At 30.3% G+C, this 26,761-nt stretch overlaps 2 non-coding genes across 2 annotated transcripts; both read right to left on the reverse strand.

Moving 5' to 3' along the window:
- Positions 1–24,003: 24,003 nt before the first annotated feature.
- On the reverse strand, positions 24,004–24,075 carry Trnag-ucc. The gene has a single exon. It is a non-coding gene; the product is annotated as a tRNA-Gly (tRNA).
- A 766-nt stretch (positions 24,076–24,841) lies between these two features.
- Trnag-ucc lies at positions 24,842–24,913 on the reverse strand. Its single transcript has one exon. It is a non-coding gene; the product is annotated as a tRNA-Gly (tRNA).
- Between the last annotated feature and the right edge of the window lie 1,848 nt (positions 24,914–26,761).

Raw genomic sequence — 26,761 nt, forward strand, 5'->3', positions numbered from 1 at the left:
AACGCGAATATATTTTCTCGAAAGAGCGTTGGTGATTATCTTACGACATATAGTTATGTATTTGATACTAGTAGTCTTGCGCGCGCCACACCGCACGCCTATTTCTCTTTTAATGAAAAAGAATAAACCAAAAGCCTATCTTTTCTATGTTATACATATTTAATTAATGTTACCCAATATTAGTATAAAATAATAGAATGCACCAAGAGATGAGTTCTGTACCTGAAACTGTAATTAATCTTTTATAATAGGATTTTAGAAATTTTATATATTTTGGTAGAAAATTAAATTGAACTATTTTATTCCAAACCAGCTTTTTTTCTATTAAAAATTAATTTACACCTAACATTGATGAATAGCATTTATTACAATTTTGTAACTCACGTTGATCATAATCATATTCTTTAAATAATGAACTTGTCATTTTTAAACCACAATTCTTATAAATCAATTTAGCAAAATTTTTGCACGCGCGTTAAAATAATCAATTTTCTAATAGGTAGAAAAACACATGTAATAAGCTTGTTGCAACTTGGTAAACTCTCCCCTGAAAATCTTGGTCAAGTCTCCCCTTTAAAATCTTTCTTTAAAATTGAACAAATAATTATTATATTTCAAATTACATTGAAATTAGTGAAATTATTTATTAAAAATAACACTTTAAACCAATAAACACTTGAACTTATCATGTGGGGGTCTTTGGTTGAAAAAATGTACTATATTTTAAAATATTTTTTTCGGAAATAAATTAATGTTTTGTGCGAAAAAGTAACTTTTCTCCTTTGGGTAAAATTCGAAACTTTTATGGAAAATTAATCTTTATGATTGAAAATTCGTATCCTTATTTTTACAATGCATCTCTTGGCAGCATCTGCTTTCGTTGCAATATCGAATGTTACATTTCCTATCGAAAATCCATATTTTCAGGTTAAAAATTCAACTACTTTGTTGGAAATTTACATACTTGTTCGAAAATTCAACTCTGGTTAAAAATTTAAATAGTTTGTTGAAATTCTTTTTTTTTAAGATGTTCACCACTACATTTTCATTGGGAATTCTTTTTTTTAATGCATTTCTTTTTTGTCAAAGATTAATCTTTTTTGATTGAAAATTTCGCCATTCCGTTTAAAATTTATATTTGTAGGTTGGAAATTTAAGTATTTGATTAAAAGTTAAACTATTAGGCTGTAAATGCAAATCTTTCATTAAAAAGTCAAATTTTTAACAAAACCGTTTGCACTGAAAATGAAAAACTTGAATTTTCAGTTTAAAAAAATTAACGAATTTTCAACCAAATAGTTATATTTTCCTCCAAACACGTAACATTTTAACAAAATAGTTCAACTTTTAAATAAGTAGATACATTTTCAACCAAAAACTAAAAAATATGATTATTTTAAAACAATAACAGCTGAATTGAACCAGAAACTTCATTTTAAGAAAATTTTCAAGTTTTTAACCAGAGATAAGTTTTAATCTCAAATAATGAATCTTCAACCAACAAAATTTATTTTTAAAAGGTCTTTTAAAGTTAAAACAATTAGAGAAATGTTCAACAAAAAAGATTAATTTTCAACCAAAGAAAGAAAGAAGTTCGAACAAAAGAATTAAATTTTCAACCAAAATGATGAATCTTTAGCACAAAAAATATCCATTTTTACTCAATTAGTTTAACATTTAACCAAGTAGTCGAATGCAAACAATTTTCAGTCAAGACAGAAAAAAAATTCAACTAAATTGTTGAATATTTTCAATAAAAAATTTCAAGAAATAATTTTCATAACACTGTTTTTTGATGTTGTTGAAAATTAATTTTTTTAACTGAAAATTCAACTATGACATTTTTGGCAGAAAATTAAATTTTTAAATTAAAGTGTGATCTTTTTTCGTTAAAAATCTAACTAATTATTTAAAAATGTATGGATTTTGTTAGAAACTCGTCTTTTTTAGTAGAAAATTAATCTTCTCGTTTGAAAATCCATCTTGCTGATTGAGGATTCAACAATTTTTCGGATAATTCTTATTTTTTCAAAATTAATTTGTTGAAGTGAAAATTGAACTTTCCATTTTTTGTTTAAAATTTATTGATATTTTTAATCACAATCTGTTTTGGTAGAGAACTCATATATTTTCTTTTAATTACACTTCGTTAAATTCGAAATAATTTTTTTAACTAAAAACTGAACCATCCCATTTTTTCGTTGAATATTAAGTTCATAATTGAAGCTTCACCTGTTTCTGTTTAAAACGAACTTTTTTGATTGAACATTCAACGAGTTGAAAAATGATATTTTTTAGATAAAAATCACATATTTGTTTGTAACTTTCTAGATTTTGTAAAAAACTCGTAATTTTTGGTAGAAAAGTAATATTCTTGGTTGAAATTAATATTTTTCACTAAGGATTCAGTTATTTAAAAAAAAATCCTTTTCAGATTGTCCAAAACCAATTTCCTTAAAAGGAATTTCGATTCTACTATTTTTGTTGAAAATCGATATTTTAAATTGAAAATTGACCTTTTTTACTTAATAATTCAATTTTTTAATTTTTTTATTTTGGTAGAAAATTAATCCTTTTGGTTTAAAGTCGATCTTTTTTCGTTAATGATTTAACTATTTGGAAACAAATTTATCTGTTTTCATACAGTATTTGGAAATAGAGAATTTTGTTGAAAATTCGTTATTCTTGGTAGAAAAATTTAATTTTTTAAATTAAAAATTTTTTAAAATTTAATTTTAAATTAAATTAAATTTCTTTTAAACCGTCTTTTTCAAGTAGGAAATTAATCTTCGCCGTTGAAAATTCATCTTTTTCATTGAGGGTTCAATTTTTTTTGAAAATTTCTTCATAGTTAGTTAAAAATTAATTTATGTACCATAAAATTGGATTATATCATTTATGCTAGAGAATTTCGATAAAAATTCAGGTTTTTGGTAGGAAATTAGTCTTCTTAGTTGAAAATTTATCTTTGTGATTAAGAACAAAACTATTAAGTTGCACATTCCTTTTTTTGTTAAAAATTAAATTCTTTAACTGAAACTTTAACAATCCCACTTTCGGTGAAACATTGAAATTTCGAATTAAAACTTGATATTTTTGTGTTAGAAATTCAATTATTTGTTTCAAACATCGTCTTCGTACCCGTTTGTTTCAAAGTTCAACTGTGTATTATCAAATTCAACTATTTTGATAAATTTAAACTAATTTGTTGAAAATGTAATTGTTTGTTGTTAAATGTTAATTCTTTTAACTAAAAAGGAATAATCCTACTTCTGGTTCTATGTATTTATACTTTTAATTTAAAATTTACCTTTTTTCGTTCAAAACTCCACTATTTGTTTGAAATTTGATCTTTTTGATTGAGGATTCAGCTATTTTAATAAGAATTTAAATGTACAATTTTAGGATGAAAAATTATTTTTATAATTGAAAATTAATTTTTTTAGTTGAAAATTCGTCTGTTTGGTAGAAAATTAATTTTCTTTGTTAAAATATTATCTTGTTTATTGACGATTTAACTGTTTCCTTGATTTTGTTTGTTTGTTAAAAGTTAATGTCTTTAAGGAAAATGTTAATTATATCATTGTTGGTTGAAAACTGATAATTTTTTGTAGAGAATTAATTTTATGGGTAAAAATGAATCGGTTTTTATTATTTTTAACATAGATGTCCAAATTCGATGTTTTGTTGTCTTATATAGAAAAAAAACGTCTTGCATAATTTACTGCAAAAAAATTTTATCACTAACGATTCTGATAAATAATGTATAGAACCTGCTTGATTTTAAGTGAATTCTATCTCATTCTAAATACGTTTTATAATATTGTTTTTGTATTGAAAATTAATTTAGTTGAAAACAATTTAAATCTGTATAAAGTCTCTTACGATTTAGAATAATAATTTTCGTACAGACAGATTATTTAAAAATTAACAACAAAGGAGTAAAATAATAAAAAATTTAATATAATTACATATACGGCACTGGAAAAATAATTTGTAAACAACTTTTGCGATTGAAAATTGTTTCATTAAATAAAAAATTGATGACAAAACTTTTTCGACTACATTGGTCTTGTTCTCTCATCAATTGTACTTCTTTAAAGTAAAATAATATTTTAAGATTACTGCAAGATTTATCAATAGTAATTCTTAATGAAATTAAACGAAATTTAAATTTAAAAATAATTCATTTTCATTTTTTATTAGTTCACAACTAAGATATTAATAAAAGAATAATGCTTCCAATTGTAAAACTGCGTACCTACAAGATATTGTGTACTTTTAATAGATTCAATAAAACTCACTGATGAAGGCCACCTTTGTGTGCCGAAACTTTTGAAACAACTTAATTAGTTTCAATTCACCTGACCCTAAAGCCAACAGCTTACATCAAAAATGTGTACAAAATTCTGTTGCTTATTTAAAAAAATTTCTTTAATAGAAAATTAATCTTTGTGATTGAAAATTCTTTTTTTTTAACTTCTACTATTTGCTGTAAATTTCGTCTGTTTTAGTTCAAATTTGAAATAATCTGTAGAAAATTTCGTTTTTTTTATTGAATATTAACTATTCTAAACTAAAAAATGCATTATTCTATTTTTGTTTGAAATTTGACATTTTTTATTGGACCTTGATTTTTTTAGTTAAAAATGAAATTATTTGTTTGAAAATTGATGTATTCTGTTGAAAATCGATGTTTATTGTTAGAAATATAAAAATTCTTCCTTGAAAATTTATATTTTTGATTGAGAATTTAACTATTTTGTTGAAAGTTCCTTTATAGTTAGTCAAAAATTAATTTATGTAAGCTATAAATTGATCTTTTGTGGTTGAAAATTCAACCATTTGTTTGAAAAAGCACATATTTCGATGAAAATTCGTTATTTTGGTAGAAAAATAGTCTCCTTGTTTGAAAATTCGTCTTTGTGATTAAGAACAAAACTATTAAGTTGCACATTCCGTTTTTTGTTAAGAATTAAATTCTCTAACTGAAAATTTAACTATCCCACTTTTGGTGGAACACCTAAATTTGGAATTAAAACTTGATATTTTTGGGTTCTTGGTTGAAAATACATGTGTGTGCTTAAAAGTTTAACTATATATCATCAAATGTATCTATTTTATTAAAATTTCAATTAATTTGTTGAAATTTAATTGTTTGTTGTTAAATATTAATTCTTTTGACTAAAAAGGTGTTATCCTATTTTTGGTTCTATATATTTATATTTTTAATTAAAAATTAATTTTTTCATTTAAAAATTCGTCTTTTTGGTAAAAAATGATTTTTCTTTGTTAAAATTTTATCTTGTTTATTGAGGATTCAGCTATTTTCTTGATTTTTTTTTTTAAATTAATGTATTTAAGGGAAATTTTAATTATATCATTGTTGATTGAAAACTAATTTTTTTGTAGAGAATTAATGTTATGGGTAAAAAATTTATCTGTTTTTTATTATTCTTAACATAGATGCCCAAATTCGATTATTTTGGTCTTAAATCGAGAAAAAACGTCTTGCATAATTTACTATAAAAAAATGTTAATCGCTGAAACATTTTGCTATATAATGTGTAGAACTTGCCTGATTTTAAGTAAATTCTATTTTATTTGAAATACTTTATATATTATTGTACTTGGATTGAAAATTAATTTAATTGAAAATTCTTTTATTTGTTAAAAAAGATTTATTTAAATAGAAAATTAATCTTGTGATTGAAAATTCATCTTTTTTGTTAAAACTTTTAATATTTGGTGTCAAATTCGCCTGTTTTGGTTAAAGTTTTAAATAACCTATAGAAAATTTCATTTTTTTTATTGAATATTAACTTTTGTTTATTAAAAACTGAATTATTCGATTTTTGTTTAAAATTTGATCGTTTTTATTGAAACTTGATCTTTTTAAGTTAAAAATGGAATTCTTTCATTGAGAATTCCCGTATTTTGTTGAAATTTAAAGTTAGTGTAACAATGGTGTATTTTTAGTTATAAGTTAATTTTTAGTTATTATTTGCATTCAATATAAACATTAACATTAAGTATTATTCCTGTGACGCATGGAATTTTTTATAAAATTTCATTGCTGAAATAAAATGCGGTAGCAACTTATTGAGATTTTGAGGTTAATATTGCATTTTGCAATTCAACAGCGAACTGCTCGCAGTTAGATAATTTATCAAAAAGAAGTGATATGAAAACATAAAAGGCTATTTTTTATTTTAATCGTCATTAAAATAGTTTCTGCTTTTTCACCAAAAATTTTATAAATTTGAATGAAATAAAGATTTTGTGCTACATTTTCGTAACTTTTTATAGCAAAAAATAGTATTTAATCGATTTTTGTAGATATACGAATGATTTACATTAAATTGCTAAAAATGGGGACATCAAAAGATGTGACAATCGAAATCGACAATATCGTTCAGAGATTTTATATTAAGGTTGTATGTAAATCCCATCCCCGCACAAATTGTAGAGTTCCGTGGGGCGCCGTCAAGCCATACTACATTGAAAAAATTTCACGGACCCGCATGGTGAAGATTTCATTGCGCTATTGGCATACAATTCGTAGGATGTGTGTATACGTATAGTCACCACTACTATGCCAGCGGCAGATTCGTAGATCCTGCAACGTCGCAATTAAAACCTAACCATGGCTGACCAACTGACATGTGCGTTTGAATAGCTTGGTACAGTAGATCAGTGATTCCCAAACTTTTTATGCACTTTCTGGGGAGCGGCAGGAGCCCCACCCTCCAATTTTTTCACAATACTGGAACCCAAGTGAGACACTGGACGCTAGTCGTTTATGCTCGGTTGCTTGCTTCGCTGACCTTTTCGTTGTTAGAGAATTAGAGCCGGCTGAGAAAAATGAAAAGTTGGTTAAAAATTAACCAATACAATTTTAATAAGTTGCGTTAAATTTGTTAGATTATCAAATAAACGTTAAAAAAAGGTAGAAGAAGATCGGATAATAACTTCAAGAGTTATCGCACTTTTGTTGCATTCACAAGATTTGTAGATATTTCATTTATTAGTTCGGATATTAACAGATTTTTAAAAACTTTGTTTTCATTTTCTTAAAATTATGTCACGAAATTTATTCAGCCAATTATAATTTAATTGAGCTAAGTCTTTATAATTTCAGTTATTGCAAGTTCATAACAATGAAAGGGTCATTCGTGGTAGGTACACGATAGTCGAGGAAAGTAGCCTTCTGCTCGCAGCGGGGAACCTGTCTCGGAGCCTGCCTAGCTGCCCGGCCCGGGGTGGCATCCCCCTGCCGGCGGCAGCCTCAACGGCCGGCGGCACTAGTTTGGGAATCGCTGCAGTAGATAAACTGGAGAGCGAATAGTGTTGCTGCTGTGTGATACTGTTATGTTTATCAGTTTGAAAGTGACTAAAATTTCAATGTTTTTCATTGAAATATCTATGAAACTACACGGTGGAGAAACTTGATATATATATTTTTTAATTTGCATTTACAAGTAGCACTAATACCGACATTTTTTAAATTTCTTTACCAGTGCGTTTAATTACTATATATTAAACTGTGAAGAGTGCCTATGCACTGTTCATGAACTACATGTTAAAGTAGTCAACTTTGACATTAATTATCTCCGCATCGGGACGGTTAAAAAATTTGAAATTAATTTAGCATATAAATCATTATTTCTTTTAAATAAAGCTCTTTTTCAAAAAATTCAACCAAAGATTGACTTTTTTTACATACAACCTGAAGGATCTCAGCTAATTTTTCACCGATTTTCATAAAATCTTTTAAAATCATTCAATTCATGATTTCTATAATAAAATTAGTATTATAGTTAATATTTTCATTGAAGTAAATTATTATAACATCTGCACATAGCCATATAGGGTACCAATTACCGAGGAAGGACCATTGGCCGAGAAAACATTTGATTTTTTTTCCTAACCCAAAACTTAAATTTGTTATTTTTGTTTAGAAAAAGTCATTAAATGAATTGTATAGCAGTTTATTAATCAAAAAATTGATCTGGCGTGTAAAAGTAGTGAAAATAGAAAGAATGTGATCTTCCACCTCGGATATTAGGGTACTCATCGATAATTGTTTTTTTTATTTGCTAAAATGGATTTAGCAGATTTAGAAAACGTATAAACAATGTATCATTTTCAGCAATTAGATACACCTGCAGCCTACGCTATTCAACCGAATGGTAAACAATTTTTAAGACATAATTTTGTTATATGAAATTCTTCATGCATTATTATTTTTCAAAATTTAGTACTTTTTATTAAGAAAAGTCAATTTTTTAGTAATTATAAACTTTAGACTCACCTAAAGTCTACGCCGTATACTATTCAACCAATTGGTACTGAAATTTCAAGATAAAACACTTGGATACAATTCTTGATCCATTAAAAAAAAGATTATTTATTATTTTTCAAGATCTTTAATAATGAACCACACCCACGCAGCTCGCACGTTTAAGGATTCCCCGGAAAGTGCTCCACGGAAATTCAACGGAAATTTCGGCTGGAAATTCTGTTCAATTTCCATAGAAATTCTAATAACTTTCCATCTGCAATTCACAGCCTGTAATGGACTTTGGAAGTTCCTATACAATTTTGCTATCAGTAACGCTACCCCAAGTCGACTCCTGTAAGTCACGACAGTTGTCCCAACCAATTTAGTTTGCACCAGGTGCAAAAAATATTTCTTCCTCGAGGAAGTTGAGTTCTAAATGAACCTTAAAGGCAACCAACCAATTTTTTTCATAACTCGCCAATGTACAATAACCTATAAAATAACCTTCACGTACAGCAGGTATAAAAAATACATCTTCCTCGATAAAGTTGGGTTCTTAATGAACCTTGGACGCAAACATCTAATTTTTGTCATGACTCTTCATTAAGCAATCACCTCCAAGTGCTCCAGGTGTAAAAAATACGTCTCCCCCGAGGAAATTGATGTCTAAATGAACCCTGAAAGCAACCAGACTAATTCTTTCATGTTCCATCACTATAAAATAACCTCCAAGTACAACGGGTGTAAAAAATACATCTCCCTCTAGGAATTTAAATTCTAAGTGAACCTTGGAGGCAACCAACCAAATTTTTTCATTATCCGTTACTATGAAATAACCTCCTCGTACACCAGGTGTAAAAAAATACATCTCCATCGAGAAAGTTGAGTTGTAAATGAACCTTGGACGCAACCAACCAAATTTTTTCATGATCAGTCACTACACAATAACCTCCAAGTGCACCAGCTGTAAAAAATATATGTCCCTCGATGAAGTGGACTTCTCAATGAACCTTGGAGGACACCAAACAAATTTTTTCATTATCTGTCACTATACAATAAACTTCAAGTGCACCGGGTGTAAAAATACATCTCTCTCTAGGAATTTAAATTCTAAGTGAACCTTGGAGGCAATTAACCAAATTTTTTCATGATTGTACATTGTCCAGTCATGATAAAAATTGGTTGGTTGCCTGCAAGGTGCATTTAGAACTCAACTTCCTCGAGGGAGATGTATTTTTTAAACCTGGTGCACTTGGAGGTGATTGTCTAATGACGAGTCATGACAAAAATTGATTGTTTGCGTCCAAGGTTCATTAAGAACTCAACTTCGCCGAGGGAGATGTATTTTTTATACCTGGTGCACATGGAGGTTATTTTATAGTGACGGGCCATGAAAGAATTTGTCTAGTTGCCTCCACGGTTTATTTAGAACTCAACTTCCTCGGGGGAGACGTATTTTTTATACCTGGTTCACTTGGAGGTTATTGTACATTGGCGAGTTATGACAAAAATTGGTTGGGTGCCTCCAAGATGCATTTAGAACTCAACTTCCCCGAGGGAGATGTATTTTTTACACTTGGTGTACTTGGAGGGCATTGTCATGAAGAAAATTGGTTGGTTGCCTTTAAGGTTTATTTAGAACTCAACTTCCTCGAGGAAGAAATATTTTTTGAACCTGGTGCAAACTAAATTTGTTGGGACGACGGTCGTGACTTACAGGAGTCGACCTGGGGTAGCGTTACTGATAGCAGAACTGTATAGGAACTTCCAAAGTCCATTACAGGCTTTGAATTGCAAACGGAATGTCAGTAGAATTTCTACCGAGATTCAACGGAATTTCCAACCGGAATTTCCGTAGAATTTCCTTCGAGCATTTTCCGGGGAATCTTTCCACGTGAGTTTCAGGAAATTTTTATTTATAAATGATTTTTGATATTTTATAAGCTTCGTGCAAAAAATGGATTTGTTGATCATTTGCCTACGGAACAGATCTTATAGGATATTCCACTAGTCTGCACCAATCCTACACTCGATTTACACATCGTTTACCTTCTAAAAAAATCTGTGTCTATTCGTCCCGAAAAATGAAGCAAGTCGGAAAAGGGGATGGACTATCTCGTCCCGAAAATTGTGTATGACTGTGTTTATGAAAAATATTTGACTACTCATCCTGAATTTCGAAGTGACCAGACACTTGGATTACAAAATAAGTGAATAATCTCACCAAAATATCTAAGATTTAAAAAACTCTGTCAAATTAAAACTTATCAGTATAATCAAAATGGAAATTGATTAAAACTGAAATTGAGATTATTTTAATAATTTTGCCAAGTAATTCTAAAAGATATCTAAATTTAAAAAATTGTCGAATTATAAACAATATTATTACTAAATCGTAGATATTTTTGATAAGATATCGTTATCGTATTGGTGTGACATATTTGGTTTCATTATTTATCATTTGTTTGACACTTATTGTTAGAAAAAAAACACAATGATATTATTCTTTATGAATGTTTGCTTCTTCTAGAGCTCACTAATCATGCAACTTGATCAAGTAAATATATTCACATCAGGTTTGACATTCATTGTAATATAAAACGACTGATTTCTACTCGTTCTGGTAATAAGTTGCATGCATTGCATGTGATATAGTTTTGCAACTTTCATTTGAACGTAAACAATGTTCGTTCTCATAAAAATACATACTTTTTTTAAATATCGTTGAATTTTCAACTGAGAAAGTAAAATTTGCAAACAAATACTTGCATTTTAAACTATGAAATATCACTTTAAAACTATAAATGGAATAGTTAAATTTTCGGTTTAAAAAAATGTAAACCAAAAATGGAACGAATTAAAAATAAAAAAATCTGCCCGCCATGCGGGCACATTCTCTTCGCGCGCTGCGCGCGCGGTTCGCTTCGCTCGCAAGTTTGAGCGCGCCTAGGGCGCGCAACTCTTGGTTCTCGCGGTTGGCGCTCGATGCTGTATTTATCCCGCGCTTCGCGCTCGATTGTACATTTATCTCGCGCTTCGCGTTCGATTATATATTTACCTCGCGCTACGCGCTCGGTTTTTATATTTCTTCCGTGTTCGTGGACGCACGTTTTAAAATCAAAGGTCAGCGGAATGACAACTGTAATTTTGTGATTTTGAACTCTCTTTTGTTAAAGCGCTTTCGGCTTTAACGAACACATTCTCATCACGTAGCTCGTGCTTCGCACTCGATTTTGTCCAACATGTAAACTTTTCTATATTATACACAACACTTTTATATCAATTATAATACATTTTTTATGTAACTCTGCCTGGGATTACTTATTAAAAAATTCCAAAATAAAAAGCAAATTGTATTTATCATGATTATGTTTGTATTTGTTTCTTATTTATTATTATTATTTTATTATTATTATTATTATTTATTCTTAAATTGTATTCGAAGCTGCTCTGAAACATGTATCATTTCAATAAATGTATATCATTACTATTCATAATATGCATAAAAATTTAATCATACTAATTCTTATTTCCTTGCTTTTATAATTTTTATTTTTAATGTTGTTTTTTACGATTAAATAAAAACTACTGCGCATCTGCATAGGGTCTAATACAGGAACCTATATAGGGTCCTATATAGGAACCTATGTCCTCTTTTGTCTTTTCTGTGCTTTTTCTAAAAAGTTCATTTTTGCATTTTTTATCTTGTGTTTTACGATTAAAAGAAAATCTACTCGTTCAATCGAAAAATTATTAATAATAAATTTATACATCTTTTCAGGCGAACAACTTTTGTCTGGTAATTTAAGTTCATTCCTTGTGTCGTTTTTTCAAACAAATTTAATATTTTTATTTTGAATGATATTTTTTACGACTAAAGAAAAAACTACGTGTCCTATAAAAATTATAGCTCTTTTTTGGATGAACAATTTTTGTCTCATTTTTTTTCGTAGCTTATATCGAAAAGTGATTCATTATAAATTTGTAGTTCTTTCCGGGGTACGATCAAATTTGGAATGTTAAACTTTTCGACCAAATTAAAAAAGTTGTTATCGTAGTCCTGTAGGGCTTTCAAAAAGAAAAGTTTTTCTTCTCTTGGCTTTTTTTCATATCATAAGTTGTTTGGCTTAAAATGTTCATTTCAGTTTTTTTGGATTTTGAAAATGCTCTAACTTTGATAATTTTCTTTTTTAAATCTTTTAAAAATCTTTTTTAAATCTTGAAAAAATGTGGTTTCAAAATTTTTTTGTACGATAAAATTTGGAATTTTCAACTTTTTGACGAGATTAAAAAAGTTCTTTTCGATATAGAATTATAGATTTTGAAAATGCTCTAATTCTAATAATTTTCTTTTTATAGAAAAAAGTTATTAGGATAAATTGTTTAGGATTCTGAGTACTATGAATAACCGTTCATAGAATTTTGAAATCTTGAAAAAATGTGATTTTAAAAAGTTGAGGTACGATCAAATTTTTAATTTTCAACTTTTCGACCAAATCAAAAAAGTTGTTATGACGATCTTGTAGGGCTTTCAAAAATCTACATTTTTCTTCTCTTGATTTTTTTTCATAGCATGTGTTGTTTGGCTTCGAATGTTCATTTTAGTTTGTTCTTTTGGATTTTGAAAATGCTCTAACTCTAAGGATTTTCTTTCTATAGAAAAAAGTCAAAAGGATAAATTGTTTAAGTTTTGAAGTACTATGAACAACCGCGCATAGAATTTTTACATCTTGAAAAAATGTGGTTTCGAAATTTTTTTGTACGATCAAATTTGGAATTGTCAACTTTTTGACCTAATTGAAAAAGTTGTTATCATAATCTTGTAGGGCTTTCAAAAAGAAATGTTTTATTTTCTCTAGACTGTTTCTCGTATTATGCGTTGTTTAGCTTAAATTGTTCATTTTATTTTTTTTTTAGATTTTGAAAATGCTATAACTCTAGTAATTGTTGATTTTTCGAAAAAAGTCATTTGGATAAATTGTTTAATTTTTTGAATACCATGAATAACCATACAGAGAATTTTATAATTTTTAAAAAAGTGGTCTCAAAAATATTCAACATGTCCAACATGACCACTTTTTGAATTTTCATCCAAAATTAGTAATTCAATCACGGCATTTTTTTTGTTGCTTTTTGGGCTCCCAGAAAATACCCACACCTATTTGTGGGCTCCAACCCTTAAGGTAAACACTTAACCCCTTTGTAACACACAGATATGAAACTGTCAATGTTTAACCTTTTTGACAATTTTACACTGTCAATAGAGTTTCTAATTTTTGGGCTCCTCGAAAATACTCACTATGATTTTTGGGCTACATCCCCTAAAGTCAAAAATCAACCCCTCTCTACCACCTAGATATGACATTGTAAAAAAATAACTTTTTCGAGAATTTTGAACTGTCAATAGAGTTTATGATTTTTGGGCTCCTTGGAAATGCCGACTACGATTTTGGGCTCCAACCCTTAACGTCAGAAATCAACCCCTCTCTACTACGTAGATATGACTTTGTCAAAAATAACCTTTTTAAGAATTTTATAGTGTCAATACGGTCTCTGATTTTTTGGCTTCTCGAAAATACCCACTTCGATTTTTGGGCTCGAACCTTTAAGTCCAAAAATCAGAGCCTCTATTGACATTTTAAATTCTCAAAAAAGTTGTTTTTTTAACAAAGTCGTATCTACGTTTTAGAGAGCGGTTGATTTTTGATGTGAAGGGTTGGAGCCCAACAATTTGAGTGGGTATTTTCGAGGAGTCCAAAAATCAGAGACTCTATTGACAATGTAAAATTGTCAAAAATATTATATATTGAATATTTCATATCCGCGTGTTACAAAGGAGTTAATTTTTTACCTTAAGGGTTGGAGCCCAAAAATGGGTGTGGGTATTTTCAGGGAGCCCAAAAAAGCCCAAAAATATGCCATGATTAAATTACTAAAAATTTTCAATTTTCGCCAGTGATTGGTGTACTACTGGCCACATACAGACTTCAAGTGCTGATTGGCAACCGATATAAGAGTTCAGTCAGTTGTAAGTTTGATACTGGGTCCATAATTTCTCTAATTAAAACTTCTCAGAGAAATACTGACACTAAAGTTCAACCAACGGTTGGCACCATACTGATGTACTACTGGCTTAGGAGTAATATGCACTACTGGGGAAATGCCGGCATAGGGGTTTGGCGTACTCACGGTGTGCCCATTCCCATAGAAAAGTGGTGAATTATAGTAATTGCTACGTCCCCTAGGTGGCGCTCGTATGAATTCAGAATTCGAAATGAACTTGAGCACAGTGTTGCCAGATACACCGCATTTCCGCATTTTACACCGCATTTTGAGACTCGAATCCACAATCCGCATTTTGCAATGCGGATAGCCAAAAACTCCCCATTTTGAACTTTTGATGGATTTCTGCGTACAATTATATGATGCAGGCGAACGAAGGCATTTCTGCCAATCACCTGCCAGTACGCAGCCATTCTGTCCAATGGGGACTCGCTCGCAGCGTAGCGTTTTACGAGTTTTACGTTTCTAGTTCCTAGAATCTAGATACTCCATAGACATATAATAATGGAATGCTAGCTACGGCTGTCAGAAGTAGAATATGGAGTAGAATGAGAGCATAAATCGAGAAAGTCAACCTGTCCTTTTCTAAGGATGACTATTGGTAATTGGTGGATAAATACTTTTCTAATAAAAGCAGATGGAAGATGAGTGGAGCCAATCGTCACCCTTAGAAAAGGACATATCGACTTTTTCGATTTGTCCTCTCTTTCTATTCCCTGTACCACTTCTGATGGCCGTAGCTAGCGGTCCAGGAATATATGTCGATGGCACGACCGTGGGACCGGCGCAGCTTGCGCAGTAGCGTTCATATAAATTTTTAGGTCAGGTTAGGTTATATAATAGATTAATATAATCTAAAAATGTATACAAACTCTACTGCGCAAACTCCAAAAATTCGCGATCTGCAGCTCTGGTTTACAAGAAAAGGTATTTTGTAATTATTTATAAATTGTAATAAGTATAATACAGTGTTATTATACAGATAGAAAAGACTTTTCTTAGTTTTTTAATAGCAATATGTATTTTACACTCAGTTTTTAAAAACTCCGCATTTTGAAAAAAAATCCGCATTTTGGAGTCTGCGCCTCCGCAAATCGGTAACACGGGTCTGGCAACACTGCTTGAGCAGACGATAGAAGTTCTATCGTCTGCTCGCGTCTGCTCAAGTTCACTTTAGCTGCAAGAATTATTTTATTTTTGCGTGATGAACTTGGATTCACAATGGATTATCACCGATAACACAAACTACAAATGGAACCAAATAAAATCGATCATCGATCAAATGAAATAAAATGTTGAAGTCTGTTGGAATCATTCTGATAGAACGAACAATCAAATGTTAAATTATGTTGGAATCTTTCTATGATAGATCGATTGCAACAGACTTAAACATTTTATTGCATTTGATCAATGATAGATTTTATTTTCTTCAATTTTTGGTTTGTTTTATTGGTTATTATTATTCATGTATTTATTTCCGAAAGAGAAGTCAACATAACCTACAAATTAAGGCGAGGAGGGAAGGGGGCGGGGTCGTTGATGTAGACAATAGTATTTGCTACGTCCCCTAGGTGGCGCTGATCTCACATTTTGCCCCAAATACATGAGAGTGGGCACACCGTGGGCGTACTGCTGGCTTGATACTGGTCTTGATACTGGGTCTACTACTGGCGCAGTGCGTCCGCACGATACCGCACCGACAAGGCACCTTGCCACGTGGGTTGCCTACCTTCATCGTTTCCTTTATCGACCGTCGTGGACGAAGGCAAAGATAATCTTTGACGAAGGAGGGAAGAAAGCGAAGAAAGCACGCTTAGAGCTTCTTTGATCGCAGTTTCGACCGGCTTCGAATTTCTTAAATTATATATGTGTATTCTATGTGTTACCGTGCCTTACTTGAAGGAGATATCGCTGAGAATGGTAAATGAACAAACATTTTAGTGTAAAAATAATGGAAAACTTGCAGTTCGAGTTGAAAAACGTCGACAGTCAGTGGCATAACACAAATTAAATGTATTAGATTATGTTTTCGTACGTTTGAGTTTTTATTGCTTTTATTTCTAAAATTAGACATCAAGTGTAGTTAGTAATTATCGATATTCGCTACAAATGACACTAATTTCGGAAAATGTTGAACTTATATCAGCGTTAATTATTAACTGCATCACGATGTGCCTGGTGTGCTTTTTTACGTACCTATACATTTTTGTGATTTTACAAATTATTTGTGAATATTTGCATCTCGTGTCGACCTAATTTTGCGTCTAAATTATTATTGTATTTCAAGTACATTTTTCCAAATAAAAGAAATAAATTTAAACTGTTTATTTCTCTATTATTGTCTTTCTTCTGAGTTTCCACTTATCGATCGACTTCTTCGATTGCGCAGCTTCAACCGGTTTACACCGGCTAAGAATTATTTCAGCTTTCGCCATCAACATTTTTCTGTTATTTGATGAAACAAGATGTCTCTAAGATAAGTAAGTAATCAAACTATTTAGTGTAAACATTATGGGAAACGTATATTTCGAATTAAGAAACATAGGTAGTCAGACGCATTGCGCATATTGAATATAGATTATTGTTTCTATCTTTGATATTTTATTTCCAAAATTACATATATAGTACAGTTTGCAGTTATGGACATTTGCTCAAGAATGACTTTCTGCTTAAAAAATTTTGTTTTTCTTATTTCAAATACATACAAATTACTTTTATGAATTGAAATCGTTCAAAATAGTCCAATTTCAAATTGAAAGCCTTAATAGTCTAAAAATTTGCAGTGCGCGTTTCGAAGCTCTCAAAGTCTTCACATTTTAATAAAAGTTTGTCCTAAAAGTTATAATTTAAATCAAATTTTGCAGTCTTTCAATAAACTTTCAACCCAGGTGCGAAATTCGGTCGGATGCCAGAGCTTGGCCATCGGCCCAAAGTCGGCCCTGCTATAGTAGCCGATCTACGGTAATCAGAGTTGGGTCGGCTAAGATGTTTTCAAGCTGCCATGGGCGGACCGACGTTGGGGACGGGAGTCGGCGACGAGCGAAAAGCCGACCGTCAGCCCAATTTTGGCCCAACTATGGTACGAAAATCGGATAAATTGTGGCAGATTGGTCGTTACCACCGCAATAATGCGGTCGGTCCGACTCTGGATACAGCAGTCGGATTGACATAAGTCTCCTTGATGCACCCGATGGTCGGTCAAACATTGGCCCGAGTATGAGCAGATCGTCGGATAAACTCTGGTTGATTGTTACAAAAAAACCGCAAAACTGCAGTCGGCCCAACTGTGGTCAAGAGTTGGCCTGTCCGCCGACGTCACATATGTATGTAACATTGGGTGCAAATAACCTACTTAGTTTCGATAGATTTGCTTTCGACCGCAGTTGATCTGCTCGTATTATTGGGAGGTCGAATTGATATGTTACTCGTAGAAATACAGGTATATAAATATTCAAAATAAACCATTAAAAATTCTCAATCAAAAATAGAGTGGTTTAAGGGTAAATATTTATTATTCAGATATCTTTTAAATTATCAACTTTAGATTCAAATCAACAAAAATGAAAAACCTTTGTTAATTTGTGACACAATATCATAATTAAAGAAGTCGAAATGAAACATTCAGAATTATTAATTGAATAATGCTGCATATTCAAAATTTATCAATTTTAATTTATAATAAAGTTACTTTTAAATCCTGGAAAATTTTAAAATTCTAAAAAAGCATCGAACCCTGAATATTTTCAAAGTATAGCTTCCCAATTTGTCAACCCTCTTTCCAAATTAATCTATAAAGAAAATACAACACACAGTTTTTATAAACAAACTTCAAGTTCTTCAATAGCCGAGTGGTTATAGCACGCGGTAAAATACACTAGTTTAGTTAGGGTTCGAATCCTGGAAGAGTAAGATTTTCTAAAGCGTTAAAGCGTGCAATTAAAAGTGTCAGTAACCGTATGTGGGAATTATGTATTTAGTAATGGTAAAGGTGAAGATTATATAATAATATTTTTTAAAATAACTTTTTTTAAATTAATTTTTGTCGAAGGATGGGCCGGCGTCATCTTAATAGATGGCCCATATATGGGACCCGATGTTGGCCCGACGTGGAGAAGCCAAAGGCGGTTGACCGTGATCATTTAGCTGATTGGCCCGACCAGTGGCGCACAAAGTTGGACCGACCGTCCGACGGTTGGCCCGACCATGGGCCGACGGTCAATTCGCACCTGGGAACTTGAACCATTACAAATCGAAATTTAACAGCATTGAACATTATAATTTGTAGTATTTTAAGTGTTTCTCTATTCATAATCTAAAATTGTTCAGTTTTAATGTCTTCAATTTCATATTTTGAGTTTAATTGTCACCCTGTATAATTCAACAATATTTACTTTATGTTTATGATTGTATTTTTATATTGTTTTTTTGACACAAATCATTTCGCAAACATTCAAAAAGGTCTCAGTAAAAGACTGTAATGCCTATACAGGTTGGACATTCTGGGGCTTACATACATGGCGCACTTGATTGCTACCCGAATTGCACAGCAGCAGGGAAGAAACCATTGTACAGGGGCATTTTCATATTTCGCGTTTTTAAAGTTGCGTTCGGATCGGCCATTCAGTCAAGTCCGTACATCTTCGGATCAAGTTTATCATATTTCCATGGATGCGTTTGAAACTTCAAATGGATACAAGAGTCAAAAAATATAGGTTATGTTATGTAGTAATTACAAATACCCTGGCAGACCGAAGGAACCGAATGGAGCCTCTACAAAGTACCCGTAGACCCCATTGGGTCTCTATTCGGTTTCTTTTTAAAAAACTAAAAAAAAAAACAGCAAAATCAACTTTTAAATTGTTAAATTTCGGATTCTACTTTAAAATTCCCTGTAGAAGGTGACAGAATAAACGCAATACTTTTTTTTCAACGGTAAAAAGTTAAAAAAATATAAGACGTATAACGCCTGTTGACTGCTACACTTCAAACGCATCATATGTAAGTAGCAGTCAACAGGCGTTATAGATCCTATATGTTTTTTTTTACTTTTTACCGCTGCAAACAAAGTATTGCGATTACTCCGTGAGTTTCCAATAGAAAATTTAACGTAGAATCCGAATTTCAACAGTTTAAAAGTTGATCTTGCTGGGTTTTTTTTAGTTTTTTTAAAAGGAACCGAATGGGGTCTTTATGGGTAGTTTGTGGTGGCTCCATTCGGTTCCTTCGGTTTGCTAGTGATAATAAAAGCGTTTCATTAATAATGACGTGAGACTTGTGGACTGAGAAGTAAACGTCAATTTTCTTCTGTGCCAATAACATTATGGAATGGCTGCTGAGCGACAAATACTATAAATTGGTAATAATATTGTGGGCTTTTAGTGGGCGAAGAGTGTAAATAGACTGGATTTGTTTTGTATAAAGTGAATAAAATATTACATGCAAAAATTTTAACTTGACACTACCTACAATTACTTAAAGCTCGAAATAAGAACAGATCGGGCCGGCATGTTTATTATACTTTCAATTGATTATTCTTTGCCAAAGAAATGTTTTGTGGGTTTTTATGTTTATTACTGACAGTGCGGCAGTAATAATTTAAACAATAATTACCTAATAATAATTAAACAAACATTACTTATTGATAACTTTAATAAGTAACACATTATTTCTGAAATTATTAACTGATTTCCATTGTTTTTTTTTCACAGATCGATTATAGATAAAATTTACCGAAATCGCTGTAAGTAATTGTAAGCAATGTCAATTAAAAATTTTTGCCCACTAAAAGCGCAAAATATTATTAGAGGAGAGTACTCGAATATGAGATATTCTCGTAATATGAGAAAGCGGGGTATCAGCTAAAGTAAGAAACCCTCTCTGTTGGTTCTATCACTAAATTGTAGCTCTTGAAGAAAGAGTAATGTCGTGGTATAGTCCATTTTTTATTGGGCTTCTAAATATTACAGGCGAACTTTTTGTGAAATCGTTGGTGTTCGAGTTCTTGGAAGGAAATTCTTTAAACCTTATTTATTATTCATTAAATATGTATTTAGTAGTAAAGTTTGTCTGGAGTGATGGGGATTGTATAACTAAGTAGGAAAATATCGATAGTGTTGAAGTTTTTCATTGTACAGGTCAGGCATAGTAAGTGCATAGTTGCACGATGTGGTTCTCATAATATGAGATACCTGTGGTTTTTATAACACTGTTGCTGCGCGCGTGAAATTGGTTACAAAAGTGTTTGTGACTACTGCAAAAACTAAATATATCTAAATAGCAGTAAATTTATACTTTGGAAATATAGAATGAAGTTTTTCATTAAAAATAATACTTTATTTTGCATCTTACTAGCTATTTTCTGGGGTATCTCATATTATGAGAACAGTTTGACGAGTTTGGAAAAAGTACTTTTTTACATTTTTTGTATTTTTAGCATAAAAAAATTTTTAATAAAATTTTTTATTTGAGCTTCTTATGACAAACTAAATTTCCTTTAAAATGACCTATATTACTTTTAAATTCAGTACATAGAATCCCGACAATCACGCCAAACAGAGTTGGTGTCTCATATTTGGGTACTCTCCTCTACCAATTTATAGTATTTATCCCTCAGCAGCCATTCCATAATGTTATTGGCACAGAAGAAAATTGACGTTTACTTTCTAGCCCACAAGTCTCACTTCATTATTAATGAAACACTTTTATTATTTGTAATTACTACATAACATAACCTATATTTTTGTACATGTGTATCCATTTGAAGTTTCGAACGCATCCATGGAAACTATGATAAATTTGATCCGAAGATGCTCGCACTTGACCGAATATCCGATCCGAATGCAACTTTAAAGGCGCGAAATATGAAAATGCCCCGGGTACAATGGCTTCTTCCCTGCTGTTGTGCAATTCGGGTAGCAATCAAGTGCGCCATGTATGTAAGCCGCAGCGTGTCAACCCTGTATATCACCCGCTGGTTCTCTAATGTGGGAGATCGAGAGGCGGAAAGGAGAATCGAAACGGAAGTTAATGACGAAAATCTGAACAAACTGACAAATTTGGAACATCGAACAATAGTTTATAACTGTTAAATAAAATGTTTTATAATCTATCTTAAGTATCGATTAATGTATACATTTTTAGATTTTAAAAGTTCTTTTGTTCTTCAACAGTAACTTTTAGCTCATACTGACTTTTTCCTCACTGGTATCCTTCAATATTAGGGGTTTGACTAGTACCGCGCCAGTACCAACGGTATGTAGTGGCACAGTTTTTCAGATCAGTACAGAACTTGAATATCATTATGGCTTTTACCAGTAGCGCGCCAGTACCATCAGTATGTACTGGACTACTACTGTAGATCAGTACAGAACTTAAGTATCATTAAATAATTTACACTTACCGCGCTAGTAACAACAGTATTTATTGGCCCAGTATTATGACTTAGTACAGAAATTAGTACTACAAGTCAGTACATACCTTCCTTATCATTTGGAGGCTGACCAGTACTTACCCAGTACTAAAGGTCAGTACCTCGCCAAATTTGCTGAATTGGTTCAGCCAGTACTGTAAATATTATTTTCGTCGGGCCCGTCCCTCTGGCCAGGCCTCAGTTATTTATGACATTTAATATGTTTTGGACTTGAATTACGTCCAATTAATATAATCAGATTGTGTGATATTGTTTTATCTGTCAAAATATCAACATTTTATACTGTAAGTATGCAACGTCAATTTTCAAGATTTTAGTAAGTAACACTATCTCTCTGATATAATAGATTTATTTTGATGCAAAGTAGAACTAAAATTGTCCATGTCGTTTCAGTGTTTTTGCGATATCGTAAAGACATCGTCAGATCATACGGCTTATTTACGATATCGTAAAGACACCTTAACGACATGGAGATATGATGTCGTAAAGTTATCGTAAAGATATCGTAACGATGTCGTAAAGACGTCGCCAAACTTTGTGCCCATTGGATTGCCCTACCTAGAAGTTTTAAAACGACTCAAAAATAATAAAAACGTATTCGATATTTTAGGAATTGAATTGGTTTCAAAAAAATGAAAAAAAATATGTGTAGAAGACCGACGCAAGAATTCCGCCAAGGGTTGACGCCATACTGGTTTACAACTGGCCCAGTACTGACCGTCACGGTTGGTGAAATAGAATATTTAAAAAGAGTTAAAAACATTTCATTAGATTTATAAAATTCTCAAAGTAGAATCTGGAAGATTTTAAGACATTTTAAAAAATTTTGCATAACTTAAGAAAAAACGGTACCAAAAGTTTGAATAAATTACAAATATTAGATGTTTTAATAATTTTGCAAGGATTGGAAAAAGAATTATCTTAAGATTTATAGGAAAGTGTTTTATGATTTTCTTCCTTGAAAAATAAAGTTTAAAAGAAAATTTAAACAGATTTCAAAACATTTCAAAAGATTTCCTTAAATTTCGAAAAAGAGTAGAGATTTTAAATCAAACTTTTTTAATTTGCAAATATTAAAAATCAACAAAAAAATTGAATAAATTCAAGAAATATTTAGAAGATTTAAAGACATTAGAAAATAATGTTAACTTAAAAGATTTGAAAAAATGCGTTTTTTTTTAAAGGTTTGAGACCAAAACTTTAGAAGCTTTAAAATTCCTAGGAAAGCTTTAAAGATTTCGAGGCAATTTTTTTACATTTCGATTGATTTTTCAAAATTGAAAGAAAAATTCGAGTTAGCTAAAATTTTTTTCAAGAATTTAGGAGGTTTTTAATAGATCCAAAATAGTTTTGATAGATTGTAAAAGTCCTAAATATCTTATAAAAAGGCTCGAATGTTTCTTAGTATTTTGTAAAACCCTATAAAAAAATTATATTATTTTAATCTTCTAGATTCTTTTTCTACTCATCTGAAATATTCAAAAATCTTTTCTAATTTTTTTAAAAATCATATGCAAATGTGGAAGATTTTAAGACAATTTTTTACATTTGGAATGATTTTTCAATCTTTCAAGAAAATGTTGAGTTACCTAAAATTATTTTTAGGAATTGAAGAGGCTTGGAATAGATTTTAAATAATCAAAAACTTGAAAGAGTTTCCGAAAATTTATCAAGTCAAATCCTATAAAATCATTTTTTTTTAAATCTTCTAAATTCTTTTTTGACGCTTCTAAAATATTTGAAAATCTTCTCTATAATTTTCTTAAGAATATTAAAAAATTTATATTTATAAAAGTTTAAACAAAAACTGAGAATGCTTCTTTTCTTGTAAGTAATTTCAATATTTTTGTGACTAACAAATATTTAAAAAGTATTCAGTGTTACATCAAAATATTATTTTATTTATTTATGTACAGCACTTCATCTGAAAAAAAAACTTTTTTCAATTTAGAAGACGTCTTATTATGTTTTTAAACCAAATAAAATATAGGTTATGTGACTTTGGATTGGTGGCAGGGGGTAGAAGGAAAAGTTACAGTCCGTTGCATGGGGGTGGGAGTAAAAAGGTCGGAAATAATGTTACGTAATATGTGAAGGCTCTCACACTACAAATTATATCGAACTGTGAGTTCAAAATATTTTTTTCTGGTTATTAGTCAATTTTTTCCATTTTTTTATTGATGAACTAACTTTAAATTAGTTAAGACTCTAAAAACAAAAAATAGTGTGCGATGGCCGGGAATCGAACCCGGATCAACTGCTTGGAAGGCAACTATGCTGACCATTACACCACCATCGCACGATATTAGATATGTAAATGAACAAGTGCTGGCAATGCAGTTTTAAAATGTACCAGATGTGTTTACGTGAGCAACATTCACCTCTATTTACTCAAGAAAGTGAAATAGGTACGATTCGCAGGTACGGAAGATTTCTGCAATGTTAGTTCTTATATTAGATATTAGATTAAACTTTTATGATTATATAATTTTTTTATTATGTGTCGAAGCTTTTGGTTTTCAGTAAAAATGATTCGTTCTTGATTTTTCATATTCAAGTTCTCCAGCTTAAATTACAAACATGGTTGTGATAATGTAGGCATCTACAATATCGAACGTAGAACTTACCTAGAGTTAAATTCTCTGTAAATACTTTCTTATAATCTACTGAAGGTAATTGAGTAATAAATGTAAGGAATATTTTATTTCTAAAATCTTGATGCTTGAGAGATTCCTATTGCTGCATTTTTTCATGCATATTGATGCATATTATTATTTTGTCAATTGTAAAATTATGCAGATTTGAATGATTTTTATGATTATTAATAACTTTAGAAATATTACAGATTTGATATTGTTCTTTGGCTAATTTTTAATTTTATCCTTGTAGAAGGAGCTTCATAGTTTACACCATTTAGCATTTACACAAAGAAGTCGGAACATCTGAATAATTTTTATATAATAAGCAGAAAAAAAATGTTGAATCGCAAAAAATGAGAACATTAGAAAATAGTAAAAAACATGTAGTAATTGGAAAACTTTTGATTTCAAAAATAAAAAAAAGTGTGCGATGGCCGGGAATCGAACCCGGATCAACTGCTTGGAAGGCAACTATGCTGACCATTACACCACCATCGCACGATATGAGTCATTTTAAAATTAACGACTCACATGTGAATTTAAATTTAGTATATACAAAAAAAAGTGTATGATTGGCGTAATAGGTACTTCTAATTAAAAAAATTGAATTGAAATAATATTAAAAATTAAGAAACTGCTTTTGAAAAGTCTCATAAGTATTATATTATATTTTAATAGGCATATTATTTTTTCTATGTTAAACAAATATTAAAATTTTAAAATTTGCCAGTACCCATTTCCCTGCAACCTTCTGAATTATTGAAGGCTGGAAAAATGCTTTATTTGATAAATGGGTTTTGAATGATAATTGTGCTCGCATTAATCTCTGGTCTTCTAGACACAATATAAATTCTAATGCATTAAACTGAATTTGGGTAAAGTCGTGAAATCAAAGTGAATTTAAATAGATTTATACTACATAAGTGAATTTGAACTGAATTGAAAAATAGAATTTTAACTGACATGCGTGCTAAGTGGATATATAACAAATTAATGTATAAAGATTTCAGTTGAATTTAATATAAATAAAAGTGAATTTAATGAAATTCAACTAGATTTTCAACTAAACTGAAAGTGAGTTTCATAAAAATGCAATTAAATTCTAAGGGTATTTCATTTCAAAGTAAATTTAATGTTAATTCAATTTCTTTAAATTTAACATGTATTTCAACCAAATTCTTAGGCAGTTCAGAATTAATTTATCTTGATTTTAGTTAAATTCATGTGCGTTTACAACTTTAAAAGGTGAACTTAATGAAGACACTTAAATTGAATCAAAAATTGAAAAATTTCAACAAAATGCTTGAATCTACAATTAAAAAAGATTAATTTTCAACTAAAAAGTTCCATTTTTTACGAAGAATATTTATTTTCTGTCAAAAAGGACGAATTTTAAACATATTAAATCAATCTTAAACCAAATCTTTAAATTTTCAACAAAGAGTAGTTGCATTTGTAATCACAAAAGATCAATTTTTAACAAAATAGTTCAGATATACACCAAAGACATAAATTTTTAATAAAAATTATGAATGTTTAATAATGAAAAAGACATTTTTATGAAAGAAGTTTAACATTCAAATAGAGTTAAATTTTTAACCTCAAAAGATCAAGTTTTAACCAAAAATGTAAAAGTTGATATTTCAACAAATAACATTTTTCAAATTTTGAATATAAAATAGTTGAATTTAGCCGAAAAAGACGAATTTTCAACAGGAGTAATTTTTTACCTAAGAAGAGAAGTTTTTTACAAAATAAATACATTTTTAGCAAAATAGTTAAATTTTTAATTACGAAAGAACATTTTTCAACAAAGAGATGAAAAGAGATGAACCTTTAACCAACAAAATAACTTTTTAAGAAAGTAATTTAACTTTTACACTTTTAATTTTCAATTTCAATAGATCAATTTTTAACAAAATAGTTAATATCTCAACCAAAGATATGAATTTTTAGTGAAAATTATGAATCTTTAATAAACAAATTAATTTTTTAAAAAGGAGTTCAACTTTCAACCAATGATTCCGAGTAAAAATGCTTCAACTTGAGTTCGACTTGGTGGTGGTTTGAGTTCATCTCCAAAACACATCGATGTCTGTCTGCGTCTCGAGACAAAAGATAATTTCTCACTTTTTGGGCCTTAGAATGGTGATACCAAGACGGCGTAAACTTGTCTCAAGACTAACATTTTTCGACTGAGAAATGAAACTATCAACAGTTGCGAAGGATTAAAATTGATGAAGAAAAAAGTTGCTATTATTAAATTAGTTATCATTAATTAAAAAATTCAGAATCTATGGGTCTTTACGAGTATAACCCTTAAAAATTTGTTTCACAAAAATTATA

The sequence above is a fragment of the Belonocnema kinseyi genome, chromosome 4, assembly GCF_010883055.1.
Source record: "Belonocnema kinseyi isolate 2016_QV_RU_SX_M_011 chromosome 4, B_treatae_v1, whole genome shotgun sequence".
Classification (NCBI taxonomy): Eukaryota; Metazoa; Arthropoda; class Insecta; order Hymenoptera; family Cynipidae; genus Belonocnema; species Belonocnema kinseyi.